Source organism: Ursus arctos, unplaced genomic scaffold (genome assembly GCF_023065955.2).
Source record: "Ursus arctos isolate Adak ecotype North America unplaced genomic scaffold, UrsArc2.0 scaffold_12, whole genome shotgun sequence".
Lineage (NCBI taxonomy): Eukaryota > Metazoa > Chordata > Mammalia > Carnivora > Ursidae > Ursus > Ursus arctos.
In genome coordinates this window covers 34,055,473-34,070,287 of record NW_026622786.1, presented here as the reverse complement: position 1 = coordinate 34,070,287, position 14,815 = coordinate 34,055,473, and positions in this window count along the sequence as shown.

Here is a 14,815-nt window from a genome sequence, read left to right as displayed (position 1 = left end):
CAGGGCCCTTTGGAGATCTCTGAAGCTGGGCAACCTCTGCAGAGTTGTCCTCAACTGGGACTAGGGGACAGGGCCTTTATAGCCTTGTAGTGACCAGTCATGGGATGTGGGTGGCCCTAGGGATAGGGTATGACCCTGGGTGAGGTGACTTTCTAGAGTGAGTCCTAGAGAGACACTCAGCTGAGAGTTGTAGGTGGTCAACACCGTCAGCGGCTGAGGGAATGAGTGTCTCAGTCCCAGAGGGTAGGTTTGGGCGGTACACCACAGCATCCACTACAATGCAGATAAAAGGTCTCCGCAAAATAGACTTCTAAGATTATTCAGTCCTTTCAAAAGTTGCCAAAGTAAATTAGGGTGATAAAGACTTCAAAGAGAGCCCTGAATGGCCCAGAGATGGCAGATTTCTTAGAAATTATAGGGCAAGGCTCTTGTTCAGAACCTTTTTACTCAAATCATCAAATGAATGGCTTTTCCATATACTAGATAGTAGCAAGAACACAGGGTCTTTTCTGATTTTTGATGTGTAGGATGGTGGGGGACAGAGGTAGGAGTATAGCCGTCTCCATCACGATCTGCTTGACAGAATAAAAAGCATTTGGCTTAACCTTCACCACCCCAGCTTGAGTCCACATTCTTAGAGGATGAGCTAAAGGTTGCATTCTGGATTTTTCTTTGAAAGAAGGGGAGAAATCTGTTGCCAAGTACAGGAGCACTGGAGCCTTGAAATGGACTCCAAAAACCGGTGGTGGATTTGGAACAATGCCTTATATGGCATCGTTGTTCAGAGCCCCTTCAGGGAGCTAGGGGATCATCGTGGCATTGCCTACGGTAATCAGGGGCTGTCTGACATTCAGGAGGTGAGGCAAAAAGATATGTGTGCCTAATGTTGAAGAAAAGCATTTTTATGTCTGTTAACATTTATGGTGTCCGATTGAGTGGGTTAGCAAAATAAAGACAGATGGCAACAGATTAATGCGAACACTTACAGTACCTACAAGATTGCACCCACTCCGGCTGAAGCTCTTGTGCTCAACTTCCTCTACAACTCACAGTCAAATGTCACTTAGTGACCCTGAAGAGAAGAGCAATTTATGATGGATCAGGAATCAGGATTAACCATACATTTATCATGGAATGAGGAATCAGAAACTTCATTTAACGTATAACTGTGATGTTTGTCTGGGGCTGGTGGATCATTACTTTGCAATCACTCCTTGTGTTAGGAAGCAGGAATTGATTAGCCTAGGGTCATTAAGTCCATCCCCTGCCTCCAGGCTGTACAGTTTGTGTAAATGGTTCCAGCTGGATATGTCTTTATGCTATTCTTAAGGAGCTCCTGAAGAGGAAATTACAAGATGTCCCAGAGGAGCACATTGTGAGGGTCTCAGAGCCCTAAGATCCAAGAAGTTCTTTTCTGTATTTAAGGAGCACTGGACGAGGGAGTCACGAAAACTGGACTGCCTTATCAGCTCTGATATTTAGCAGTGGTTAGACCCCGGGGTAGCTGTTCTCTGACCTAGTTTTTTCATTTGGAGGAGGAGATCGAAAGTATTTTTCCAGATATGCCCGACACTTCCACAAGACTGTTGGGAGCATCGGAGGAGGCAGTGAGATGTAGAGCACTGTTGCATTTCTAAATTAGGTTGTGATTCAGCAATTCAAAGGTACAAATGGAGATCAATTAGACATAATTAAGGACTGATCAGGCCATGGAGAAGCAGATGCGATTAAGAGTGAAAAGTCTCTACGAGTTTAGATTGAGAGAACAGGTCTAAGATGGAGTCAATCACGCTTATGGTTGAATGTTAGGTACATCTGGCTTGGTCATGTTCATGCCTGTTGCCCCATCACATTGTGATACCAAAGGTTAAGTTATCTGGTATGAGGGCTTCAGTCCTCATTGTTGGGTTTAAGCACCATTTGGAACGAGTTTTGTTTCTAGCTTTAAGATGCTCAGTGACCTGGAATGCACTGTCCTGTATTCGGCTGAATCCAATTACTCGTAGGACAGTGTGGGTTTGGTGTTGCACCGGAAACCCACCCACTCACTGCACATGTGTTTCCATATCACATAGTGAAAAATACATTGTAGCTTCAAGCCTCTGATAAATGGAGGTAAATTTTTCCAATGTTGGAATTTTTCTAATATCTGATAAATGTCTTTCATAATTCACCAAAGCTTTTTGAGTATAAGAGAACATCCATTATAAAGCAGCGATATGAATTTTCCCTGTATACACCTTCTGACATGACCCCACCTTTGCTTTGCCGGCATTTGAGTCAAGGCCGTTTTGTTGTTGCTGCCCAACGGCGCCGCGGCTGCCCTGGAAGAGTTGTGACCCTCTCTCCCTCGACACTTGGACACAATTTGTCCTGTCTTTTTCACCCTTGGAGAGCCTCACAGCTGGTCCGCATGATACCGGATATCATTTTTATGATAAATGAAGGCCTTTCTTAAAGCACAGTATCTCTGTCCTGCTATGGTGAACGAAATGCCTCCTCCAAGGACAATGCACTTCCTATTAGTTGCAGTTATGCACAGCCCTTTCTGCTCTTTGATTTTTGCATCTCCTGAAGTTTGGGTATATTTCCTTCCGTCCTTTTCGATTTGATTCCTGGGGCGTTATAGCAGAGTTTGTTTGAAGCTCCTGTCTTTCAGAGGCCTTTTAAAGCTTTTTATTTATTTATTTTTAAAGTAATGAGTGGAAGGTTATAAAAAACAGCAAATTGTGAAGATGGAAAATAATTTAACAGCACATACTATTAGCATTTAACAGTACATCATAGTATTAAAAAATAGTACGTAACAATACATAATATTATCGCTTAGCAAGAACTTCCATTACCAAGACTGACCCCGATTTCATTGACGCTCACAATGGTGCCGCATGGTAGATAAAGAAACACATCAGAACACTGGGCTCCATGAATTGAAGTGTTTTGTTCATTTTTTAAATTTCTAGTAAGGGGTGGTGTCAGAATTCAAACTCAAGTCTTCTGATGATTTGTCCCATGTCTTTTCAACTTGATCACAGGGTTTAGTACTAAATCAGACTTACAATGATATTTATTTGGCACATTTAATGACATGAATATTGGTGACTGGGCTGGCTGGCCATCAGGCAGCCATGGTAAGTTACATCAAAGCAAAGAGTGAGTATACTTTAGGTACGATGTCAGCATTCATAAGAGTGGCTGCGGAGTGAGCCGGAAGGAGAACAAAAGAGGCTGTAGCTCCAGCAGTTCTTCCTGGCAGGCTTTAGGAGGTTCATTTTAGGGAAGGTGCAATTCTGCCTCAAGTCAGTTTTGGTGCCCCAGGCTTGGGAAGTGAGACAAGGCGGAGGCTGGGGGTGGTGAACCTCTTCCTTTTCACAGCACTTGCCCTGTGAGGGCCGTCCTTTAATTCTAGAAGACAGAAAGAAAATATATGCTTCAGAGAAGCTTATTTTAGGGCTTAGTATGTGACTAAGGTGACAATTGTACAACTGTGATGGTTCATTTTATGAGTCAACTTCACTGGGCCGTGGGGTACCTACATATTCGGTCAAACACTATTCTGGGTGTGTCTGTGTGGGTGTTTTGGAATTAACATTTGACTCATAAGACTGAGTAAAGCAGATTGCTCTTTCTAATGTGGGTGGGCCATATCCAATCAGTTGAAGGCACCAATAGAGCAAAAAGGCTAAGCCCTCCCTGAGTAAGAGAGAATTCTTCCTGCCTGACCCCCTTTTGAACTGAGACACCAGCTTTTGCCAGCCTTCAGACTCAAAGTGAAACATCAGCCCTTCCTGGGTCTCAAGCCTTCTAACCTTCAGACTGGAACTTTACCATTGGCTCTCCTGGGTCCCCAGGTGCTGACTGCAGATCTTGGGACTTCTGGGCCTCCACTATCATGTGAGCCAATTCCTTATAATAAATCTCTTTATCTATCTATCATCTATCTATCTATCTATCTATCTATCTATCTATCTATCTCTATATATCTATACCCTGTTGCTTCTGTTTCTTTGGAGAACCCTGACTAATATAATATACCTCCAATGAGGTAGGTGGTAAGTAGCAAATGATGAGGCAGAAGTGAGTTTACTATGGAAGTTTGGGGGAGGGGCCCTGGGGCCCTGGCAGAGAGGCGACTCAAGAAACAGGAGACAAAAACACAGAAGCAGCTACACTCTTCTTACAATGTATGAGTGCAACTTCTCAGGCTGCTGTGACCTATCAGGGCAGGAAGGCTGATGCGGAAGTGGTGAATGGAAGGAACTGGAGAGTGAAGGCAATTTGGGAGCATAAATGGGGAGGCCCAGGCTAGGGTCCGAGCAAGGGTTTTGAGCAGTCACAGGACAGGATGAAGTGTGGGGGGTGAGGAATATTAGAGAGATGTAAAGGGGCAGACCGGGTGAAAGAGAGCCATTCTGAGAGGATGAGAGAAGAGCACACACAGAGAACACCTCTAAGACTCTGACCTTTGCCTCATCCAGCCTTGCTTGCTCCCCTCCTAGAGAGGAAGGCAGCTGCCATTTTATTCTATCAAAACTTACCTTATTGTAACTCAATCCAGCAAACACTGGCTTATTCATTTGCTCAACAAATAGTTATTGAATGTTAACTGTATCAGTCACTGTTGTAAAGTACTGGAGATACAGCAATAAACTAAAGAGATAAAATTCCCTGCCCTCCTGGGGTTTTCATTCTTATGCTATGTCACGGCTCTGGGCGATACATTATAGACAAATACGCATCTCCCCTCCTGTCCCTCAGATCATGGTCCTGCTCCACTCAAAGCCAGAATTCTGCACAAACAAGACATCCCTGATCTGAAGGAGCTTCTAGTCCAATAGTGTGACACATGCACAATTAACGATAACTGCATAGTATGACACATGGAACAGGATTGAGGGAATGAGACTCAGTCCCTCCGAATGTTATTTGACCTACTTTGAGATCATGCCCTTAAAATGTGACTATCGAGTGCCTCAGAGATTACAAACTGCATCTGACTCTACTATCTCACTTCATGCTCTGAACAATCCTTTAAGTCAGATAAAATAGGTATTATTATTTGAAAGTTTGAGAAAATGAACGTTTAAATGTTAATGGTCCTGATTTTATGAGGAAGTCTGTATTTCCCTTTCCATCAGGCCAGACCCCTTGTCCTGCCTTTCCTAACCCTCCCGCTGGCAGGAGAAGTGAAGTATTGGGTGCAAAGCCCTGGGCAAGCCAGGGGCAGTGAGCTGGTTCTGAGGCGTTGCGGATCACGACTCACCAGGTGGGTGGGTGCAAAGGGTAGTATGATGTGGTGGGTGCTGGGGTGGTATTTTGTGCTGCAATTGGCCATGCGTGCCCAATTTATGTATTGTGCAACGTGAGGGAGGAGTGTTATACGGTATTAAAAATTTCTAGGGAACATACACCGTCCACCTCCAGACAACCTTTACTGAGCAAAGATGTACAGACGGCTCTTTCCCCGTCAGGCAGATCCCACAGAGGGGAGGCTGAACAGTGGGAATGGAAGGCAGCCTGAGAGAAAGGGGCAGTCCTGTTTTGGAAAGCTTTCCTTGCCTTTCCCAAAATATGGGGACAGGAGGACCAGCTCTCCCAGGATGCTCCCAGGAAGGACCCAAGGAATTGCTGTGGCCCAAAGTCAAGGAGACTGTAGAACAAAGACTCCGATTTTCCTCTAGCAACATGTGTTTAGAAGGTTTGCCAGACCCTTTCATCCTTGCCATCTCCTGAGATCTGAGTGACACAGGTACTGATATCCCCACATTATTGGTGAGGAACTTGAAACTGAGAGCTTGAGTGATTTATGGAGATTATAAATGAGTTGCAAGTGGAGTGGACCTTTGAATTCAAGTACGTTTGGCATTTAAACCACAAGTTTCCTCTTCTATGCTATAATTTGTTTTCCCCATGAATAAAAAGTGAGGAAGAATTGGTGATTAAATTAAATATTATAACTAGTTATGTATGTGTATAAATTTAATTATTTAACAAGCCCACATAGGCTTTACTCATAGTACTGTTTTTATTTTTCTCCATTAATTGCGGCTTCTAGAGTATTAGACTCTCAACCTTACTGTTCATCTGGAAATTCTCAAAAACATGGATGCGTGTGTGTGTGTGTGTGTGTGTGTGTGTGTGTGTGTTTAGAGAGGGGTATCAGCTTTGATATTGAATCAGAACTTCTAGGAGAAAATTTCCAGGTTGTTCTGATGGGCAGTCAGCTTTAGAAGCTACAATTAGGTCCCATACTTAGGCAGAGTCTAGCTCTGATGGTGTATGGCTCGACTAAGTCTCCCCAAATGGTGTCCAAACAGTGACCATGCTTGCATATACTCATAACTTAGCAAGCCCCATACATGGTTGACATACATGGAACAGTCTACTCGTAGTAGGTAGAATTCTAAGATAACCCCAGCAACCCATACCTGGTATATTCCTCTCCCCTTGAGTGCGGGCTGGACCTGTGAAGATGATGAGATAGTCACTCCCTTGACTGGTTACATGGTATGGTAAAGATTAATGGATTTTACAGTTGTGATTAAGATCCCCAGTCAGTTGATTCTAAGTTCATCAAGAGAAGGATTATCGTGGATGGACCTGACCTAATTATAGGAGTCATTTAAAATGGAGTCTAGAAATCAGGATCAGAAAAAGCAAGAGATGCTTTTCTATTAACTGTGAAAAAAGTAACTTCCATGTTGTGGAACAGGCCACATGGTAGAGAAGGGTGGAGCCTCTAGGAGTTGAAGGCCTCAGTTCTAGAATCTCAAGGAACTGAATTCTTCCAGTTAACGTGGAAGAGGACTCTGAGCCCCGAATGAGATCTGCAGCTCCTGTTGACACCTTGATTCTAGCCTGGTGACACCCTGAGCAGAAGACCCACCTCACCAATGCTTGACCCCTGACCCTACAGAAACTGTGAGATAACAACTTTGTGTGGTTTTAAGCCTCTAAGTCTGTGGTAATTTCTTTTGCAGCAACAAAGAATACTAATACAAATATCAAAGTCCAAATAAAGATTTTGAAGTATGTGGGTTTTATCAATTTAAAAATTATAATGCATTTTAACATAATATTTCTCATAGACACATCATGGGTTAGAGGTGAGTGGAGATTTGATTGCAAGTATGTCTGACACTGAAGTTGGTTTGCTTGTTTTTTGTTTTTTTCACTACATGGTTCTTTTTCACCTAAAATACATAAAAAGGAAAGCACTGATATAGTTCCAAGATTTTTGCAAACCTGTACCCCTTAGAAATCACTACCCATTTCCCCCCTCTACAACTCCTGTGATCACAAATCTGTTTTCTATCTCTATGGATTTGCCTAATGTGGACACTTCATATTCATGGAATTATACAATACAAGGCCTTTTGTGTCTGGCTTCTTTCACTGAGCATAATGGTTTCAAGATTCATGTGTTACATAATAAGCAAAATGTGTCATATCCATGCAGTGGATATTATTCAGCCACAACAAAGAATGAAATATATTTTTGCTTTATAGATTTTGGTTTTCTATTGTTAGGTATATAATGTTTAAAATTATGTCATCTTGATGGATTGATGTTTTTGTTATTTTAAAGTGTGCTTCTTTGTCTGTAGGAATGACTTTTGTCTTAAAGTCTATTTTGTCTGATATTAGCATTGCCACACAAACTCTCTTCTGGTTGCTATTTGTATGTAATATCTTTCTTCATATTTTTACTTTTAACCTATTTCCATCTTTGAATCTAACGTCTGTCACTTGTAGACAGCATATAGTTGGATCATGCTTTATAAAATCTATTCTGATCTTTTTTTTTATTGGAGTGTTTAATCTATTTGCATTTAATGTAATTACCAATAAGGTAAGATTGATGTCTGCCATTTTTCTATTTGTTTTCTATATATCATGTCTTTTTTGTTCCCAGTTTTTCCATCAATGATGTCTGTGTTAAATATTTTCTGGTAAGGCATCTTAATCCCCTTGTTGTTTCTTTTACTATATTTTTAGTTATTTTCCTAATGGTTGCCATGAGGATTACAACTAACATCATAATTTATCACAATTTAGTTTGTATGAATACCAACTTAATTTCAACAGTATACAAAATCTTTATTCCTAGCTACATTTCTGGCCCTCTCCTTTGTCATATTATTGTCATACAAATGACATCTTTATATATTATTTCTCTAATAACAGCTATAATTATTTCCTTATGCAGTTTTCTTTTAAATCTTATAGAAGAAAAGAGTTACAAACAGAAAATAAATTTATACTGTTTTTTTATATTTATCTATGTAGTTACCCTTACCAGTGCTCTCCATTTTTTTCATGCGGATTTGTTTTACTGTCTAGTGTCCTCTTTTTTTTGTCATAAAGGATTCTCTTTAGTATTTCTTGTAGGACATGTCAGCTAGTGACAAATTCTGCTTTGTTCATTTGGGAATGTTTTGGTTTTTCCTTTATTTCTGAAGGAATATCTTCCTGGATATAGAATTATTGCTTGGTAAGTCTCCCCCCCCCCCAGCACTTTGAATATGTTATCTCACTTCCTTCTGGCCTCCATGGTATTTTATTTAAAAAATCAGATGTACATCTAAATGGTGATTCCTTATACATGATGCATCACTTCACTCTTACTGCTTTCAAGATTTTCTCATGGTGTTTCAAAAATTTCATTGCAGTATATCTAGGTGTGGATCCCTTTGAGTTTTATCCTATTTGTGGGATTGAGCTTCTAGGATGCATGAGTTAATGTTTTTCATCATATTTGGGGAGTTTGGGCCATTATTTCTTCAAATATTTTTTTCTGCTCCTTTCTCTCTCCTACTGGACTCCCATTTTGCATATGTTGATACCCTTTTCAGTGTGCGACTAAGTATCTGAGACTGCTCATTTTCCTCCCTTCTTTTTTCTTTCTGTTCTTCAGACTGGATAATCTCAATCATCAAGTCCACTGATGCTTTCTTCTGCCAATTCAAATACAATATTGATCCCCTTTTAGTGAATTTTTTATTTCAATTATTGCACTTTTCAACTGCAGAATTTCTATTTGTGCTTTCAAAGTAGAAATATCTCTTTATTGATATTTTCTGTATGGTGAGACCATCATTCTCATACTTTTCTTTAGTTCTTTTGATGTGGTGTCCTTTAGTTTTTTGAATATATTTAAAATATCTGATTTAAAGTCTTTGTCTGCTAAGTCTAACATCTGGACTTCCTCAGGGACAGTTTCTCTTGATATTTTTTCTTTTGCGTGTTTTACAACTTTGTTGAAAAATAGACGTTTAAAAATAATACAACATTGCAACTCTGGAAATCAGACCCAGAATTCGTTGTTGTTTGTCTACTTAGTGACCCTCTTGAACTGATTTTTAAAATTTGTTTTATTTGTCATGTTTAGCCACTGGCAGGCTCTGTTCAGTTAGCTTAGTAGAAACTTAATGATTAGGAAGAGATTTTCTTAAATACCTGGAACCAGTAAGTCTCCCAGCCTTTGCTGAAGGGCTTTGCATGTATATTGGGATCCATCTTCAACACTCAGGTTAGAGGTCTACAACTCTGCATTAGTCTTTGCATCTTACTTCCAGAGAGCCTCAGGATTAGCCAGACATGTGAGTTTAGGGCCTTCTCAGCTCTTATCTAGAGATGTGAACAGCTCTATACATGCACACGAATTTCCAGATATCCAGAAAAATGTCAGCATTTTTAAAGCTGCAATGAACATTTCATTTCCAAGATTTTTAAGTTTTTTTGTTTACCTTCTGAAAATGTGTCCCAATTATTATCACTACCTCAGGTAACTGCAATGTTATACAATTGCTGTTGATTGTTTTTGACAAACACAAGGCTTTTCACCCTAAGTGAGCTCTGAGTCAGGTCCAACAAAGATAATCCTTCAAGTGGGGGTTTTCAGGAAACTGGCAGACTGGTAAAATAATGACAGTTCACTGGGACCCCTTCAGTGGCTGCTAGGCTGCTGGGTTTTACTCTAATTGTGGGGTTGTTGGTTTTCAAGTTTACATCAGCACTGAGGAGAGTGGGATGGGAATAGGACAAGTTATCATACCACAAAGCTTGTTTTTCTTATGGAGATTCAGCTGTTTTCTTTTTTTTTTTCTTTTCTTTCTTTCTTTTCTTTTTTTTTTTTTTTTAGGAAACACTCTTTATTCCAAGCCTTTGGTTAATTTCCAGAGTTTTGAAAAATTTGATTCTGATAATTTTTTGCTGGTATTGTTTTTGCTTTATGATGGAGCAGAGTTTTGGAGGCCTCACTCTATCTTTCCCATTGATATCATCTTCTCCAACTCATGTTTATCCTTCAACAGTTTTCTCAAGAGTCCATACTTCCTCTTTTTGGAAAGTGCACCTGTCTCATTTTAGGCTTATGGCAAGAACTAAATAGGGTAATACACCTGGAACACAAAAAGTTCAAAATAAGGGAAAATTGAAATTGAATATATACTGCCATAGTTCTTTTGTTTATATGCATATGAACAATATGTAGTATATATATGCAAATACATATGCATGTGTGTGTGTGTGTGTGTGTGTGTGTGTATAAAATCAGCCTAGTATTCTGGCAGAAGTGCTTGGCTTTGCTCAACATTTGTGCTCCTCTTACATGGTGTAGAGTTATCAACTGCAAATGACTTCCCAGCCATGGATTATATTTTTAGCTCCCCACCCCTTATATCAAGGAGGGATTATGTAATTGGTTTTCACCAACGATTGTATGCAGTGTGTTGATGCTGAGTCAAGGGCATTAAGAAACAGTGTGCCTCTCTTTGCCCTTCTCTGTTTGATGTCAAAGAGCATGGTGACCTTGGGGGCCATGTGTTAAAGACAGTGGAACTATAATGTGGAATGAGTCTGGGACCCTGGATTATTTTCCTGAAAAAGCTCCCATTCTGGGGTTTTTCAAGTGAGAAATAAACTGTTATATTTTATCAACTAATGCCTTTTGGGGTTCTTTTGTTATAGCAAATAGAATTTCCTTAATACAAGAGGCAGTCCTACAAAAACACTGGTCTTACAGGATAAGGCTGACAACTGGGTCAATATAATATCCTATATGTCGTAACAACATTCTTAGAAAAATTATTTCACCTAATCACATGTATTCGAGGATCACAGAGTGAGGGTCTCCACTGTATATATGGGCATACCTAGACATGTTTTTCTGGGTTTGTGAAATTAGCTGGTGAAGCTTTCTTTGGACAGAGGAAAGGACTGATAGCTGTTAGGCTGAAGTTGATGACTTGCCCCCCCCAAGGAGTAGACCTTCCCAAGAATAAATGGCCAGCCTTTAACTTCCTAGATAATATGTGGGATGGAGGAAGAATGGGCTCCTTTTATTTAGGTCCAGAAAAGCTTCCCCAGGCCAAGGTCACACTCTTAAAAGAGATTATGTCGGGATGGAAATATTTGGCTAGAAGACTGATGTCAATTTTAACATCTGGAGTGTCATTCTAGGAGTCCGGAGTGACAGAAAGTTGAGGAAATGCCATAAAATGGAAGCAGAGGACACTGGCAGTGATCTGGGACACACGTGAGACATACTCCAGGGACCCCTTGAATCAGAAAACGGACAAGGGAATCTCGAGATGTTGCCAGTGAGGGTTATGTAAAGGACAGGTCTTTTGTTGCTTTATTGTGACATACATTTTTGATTGAGCCATCAGGCTTTTGAAACCCGAGGAAATGTGGCCTACACACATATGCCATGATGCGCTGGGTTATACAGCTTATAATGGAGGTAGGAAAAGATACTGTGATTCGTGTCTGTCCTTTGCTCATTCTCTTTTATTGTCTGAAGTCTACTTTTTTTTCCTAATTGTATGACCACTGGGACTAGAAATCCACTATGGATAGAGTTCTGAGAAATCCAGGGGAATGTTGTAATAAGAAAGTGTTCCCTATTGATCTTCTCCCCTCCCAGTAAGCTCTGTATTTGGATTGCTTTGGGCGTGGGGGGGAATGGGGCGAGGGCAAACATCCAGTAACTTACATTTTCAGGAGCTTTGTGGTTTATACTCAGGAACTCAGTGAACTGATAATGATGGCAAGCAGAGGTTAAATCTCCATTTCATCATCAAACTGGGAAGAATAAAGGATTTGTATTCAGTCACACAATGTGGAATGAGGGCAGCTCTTAAAATGATTGCTTAAGGTGCTTTTTTCACACAGCGGCTGTTTGGCTGGATGTGACAAAGTCTGCTCAAAAAGAAACTTTTGACTAGATATATAATAAATGAGAAATGCCCTTGGGAAAAGGGAAACACCTGTCCCCCCCCCCCCCCCCCCCGCCCCCTTCAGTTCAATTCCTACCCAGTAATTACTTAGGAATACTTAGTGGCAGTCGTGGAGAGTACTGCACCCCCATCCCCTGGCCCCCACCCCAACACAAGTCCCTTTGGCATTTTCAAATTAAGAATTTGGGTGTTTTGGGTTTTGTTTTTGTTTTCTACTTTGGCAACCGGTTTGCTTTTATACTGCCTCCACGGGGCCATAGGAATACCAGTCCTCAAACGTACACAAACCCAAATCTGAAAAGCCCGATGTGGGAATGATCCATAGAAACAAGAGAATGCCTTTGCTTTTGACCATACATGGACCTTGGCACTGCAGCGCGGGGACTCTGCCCGGGCTGTTCCACAGCGTCTGCCCTGTGCCCTCGGCGGGCAGGCAGCTGTGCTCTCTTCAGCGTGGATGCTTCCGGAGAGTGACCGCTCAGAAACCTCAGATGCTTTCCCTTCCCAACAGAAGGGCCCCGCCTCAGGACTGTAGCCAGAGCCGACATGACTGGAAGGGAGACGTTTGCTGAACACCCTCTCCCCTTAAATCCATTCTCCTCCTCACCCTAGCTTTGCAAGAACCTTTTTTTTTTTATTGCTGCCTCCCACGAAAGTTGAAAAAATGCTTCTTTTCCACTTAATTTACTTTCCAATTCCTTACTCATACTTGGCTTCCATCTTTATTTTACTTCTGCGCGACTTGAAGGTAGTATTATTTAATAGTCATATATACACCTTCCCACACGGGGGCTACATCCTTGTTACATTACAAGCCCGCCGCTCCCCATTTTATTCCTCGAAATCCAGAGGCAAACCCCCCACAGAAGGTGCTAGATAATTAGCTTGGCTACCGTTTGCTGCAGAAAGCCTTTTGGGTTGGCTCCGGCCACAGCGCCCCGGCCCCGGCCCTCGGGCTGGGCCTCCCGCTTCCGTGCAAGGGCCGTGGGGACGGCTGCAGCCAGACCCCGGCTCCCTCCCCACAAGCTCTTAATTGTTTATTAATGAAGCTTTGGCCAAACAAATCTACACATTGTCTAAACCCTCCGCCCCGGAGTGCAGGAGTGCATTCCAGCCCGCCCACGAACCTGGACTGTGGGGCTGCTCTCCGAGGAGTCTCATTCCTTCCCTGGCAGCGTTGGTTAGGATTCAAACTTTTTTTTCTTTTTCCTTTTTTTTAACTTTTATTGGCAGCACCGGCTCCGTATGAGATTGTTTCGGAGCGCCTAAAAATGGCAGCACAGGTGTTCCGGCTCAAAGCTGAGCTCGCATCCCCTTGCCCCGCATCCGTCCTGAGAACGGTGTCCCTTTCTGCTCCAGGCTGGGCTCGAGGCCTAGCAGACAGGAAAGCCCGGTGGCAACGCCTCCCCAGACGCCCCGTGACGGAGCAAGGCAGCAGGGAGAAGCCAACAGTTGCTGCCTGGTATGCGAACATCCTTTAATGAGTGCCCAGAATTCATCTGTAAATGCACATTGTTAATTTAGGGCCTGCTATTCATTAATTAGGGGTTTAGTGGCAAGTGCCATGGAGCTATCTGCAATGTTTAAGGTTACGTCAAGCCCTAGTAAACGGCTTGCTGATAACAAGCTGCATCCATCTTCATTACTCGGCCACTCCTGTCTGACTTTGCGCAGCATCTTCGAGGGCTATGCCTCTTGGAACTGAAGAATTAAACTTTTATCCAAACCAGATTCTGCTCTTTCACCTCTTCTGATTCCTTGAGTACTTCTCATTTATTTTGCCTAAATGACATCTGATTACCTAACATGGAGTGGAGCAAGGTCTTAACCTAAAACAGCCTGCAGACCTCAGTTCTCAGCTGGAGAATTCCAGTGGGTTAACGCTAAGGAAATCCTTACATTTCCATTTCATCTGATACTGGGCTCCATGTAAAAGAAATAGTTTCTGATTTTTCTTCTCATAAAGTTGCAGTTCCAATAGAATTTTTTTAAAGCCAGAGAAATACAGGAAATTAATTTTAAACCTGGAGAATAAATGTCCCTATTGGTTCAAGTTTACTTTCGCAGTGTTTCTTTCCCTGAAAATATGTATCATTTGAGGCGATCGTGGTGCCAAATGAAATAATTCCAACCGTCTAAAGAGCCCCGCATGTCAAGCCTCAGCTGTACAAACGTGGTCATGTTGGAGGGACATGCCCGGTCACCAGACAGGTTCCAAAACCTGGCCTCCTCTCCCGTTTCTAGGCCCACGGTGGAAGCAGGCAGCTTGAGAGGACCATTAGGGAGATGCTGCTCTTGGAGGAAAACTATATGCGTACGAGTTTGTTCATCCTTCAGACGCTAGGTTCGGGAACTTGCATAAAAACTAACTTCCACTGACAGATGGTCTCTATAAGTAGTTGATTCTGAGAAGGGAGAGAGCTACCTGGCATGGCTGTTTAACACATTAGGGTGCTTGCAGGGAGAGCCTACTGCTCCCCTGAACCATGGTTCAATTTTAAGCATCACTGGCCGGGATGGGTTATTGTAACTATGTGGAGAAGGGCACTTGAGAGCCGATGCTCAGTGTGTGT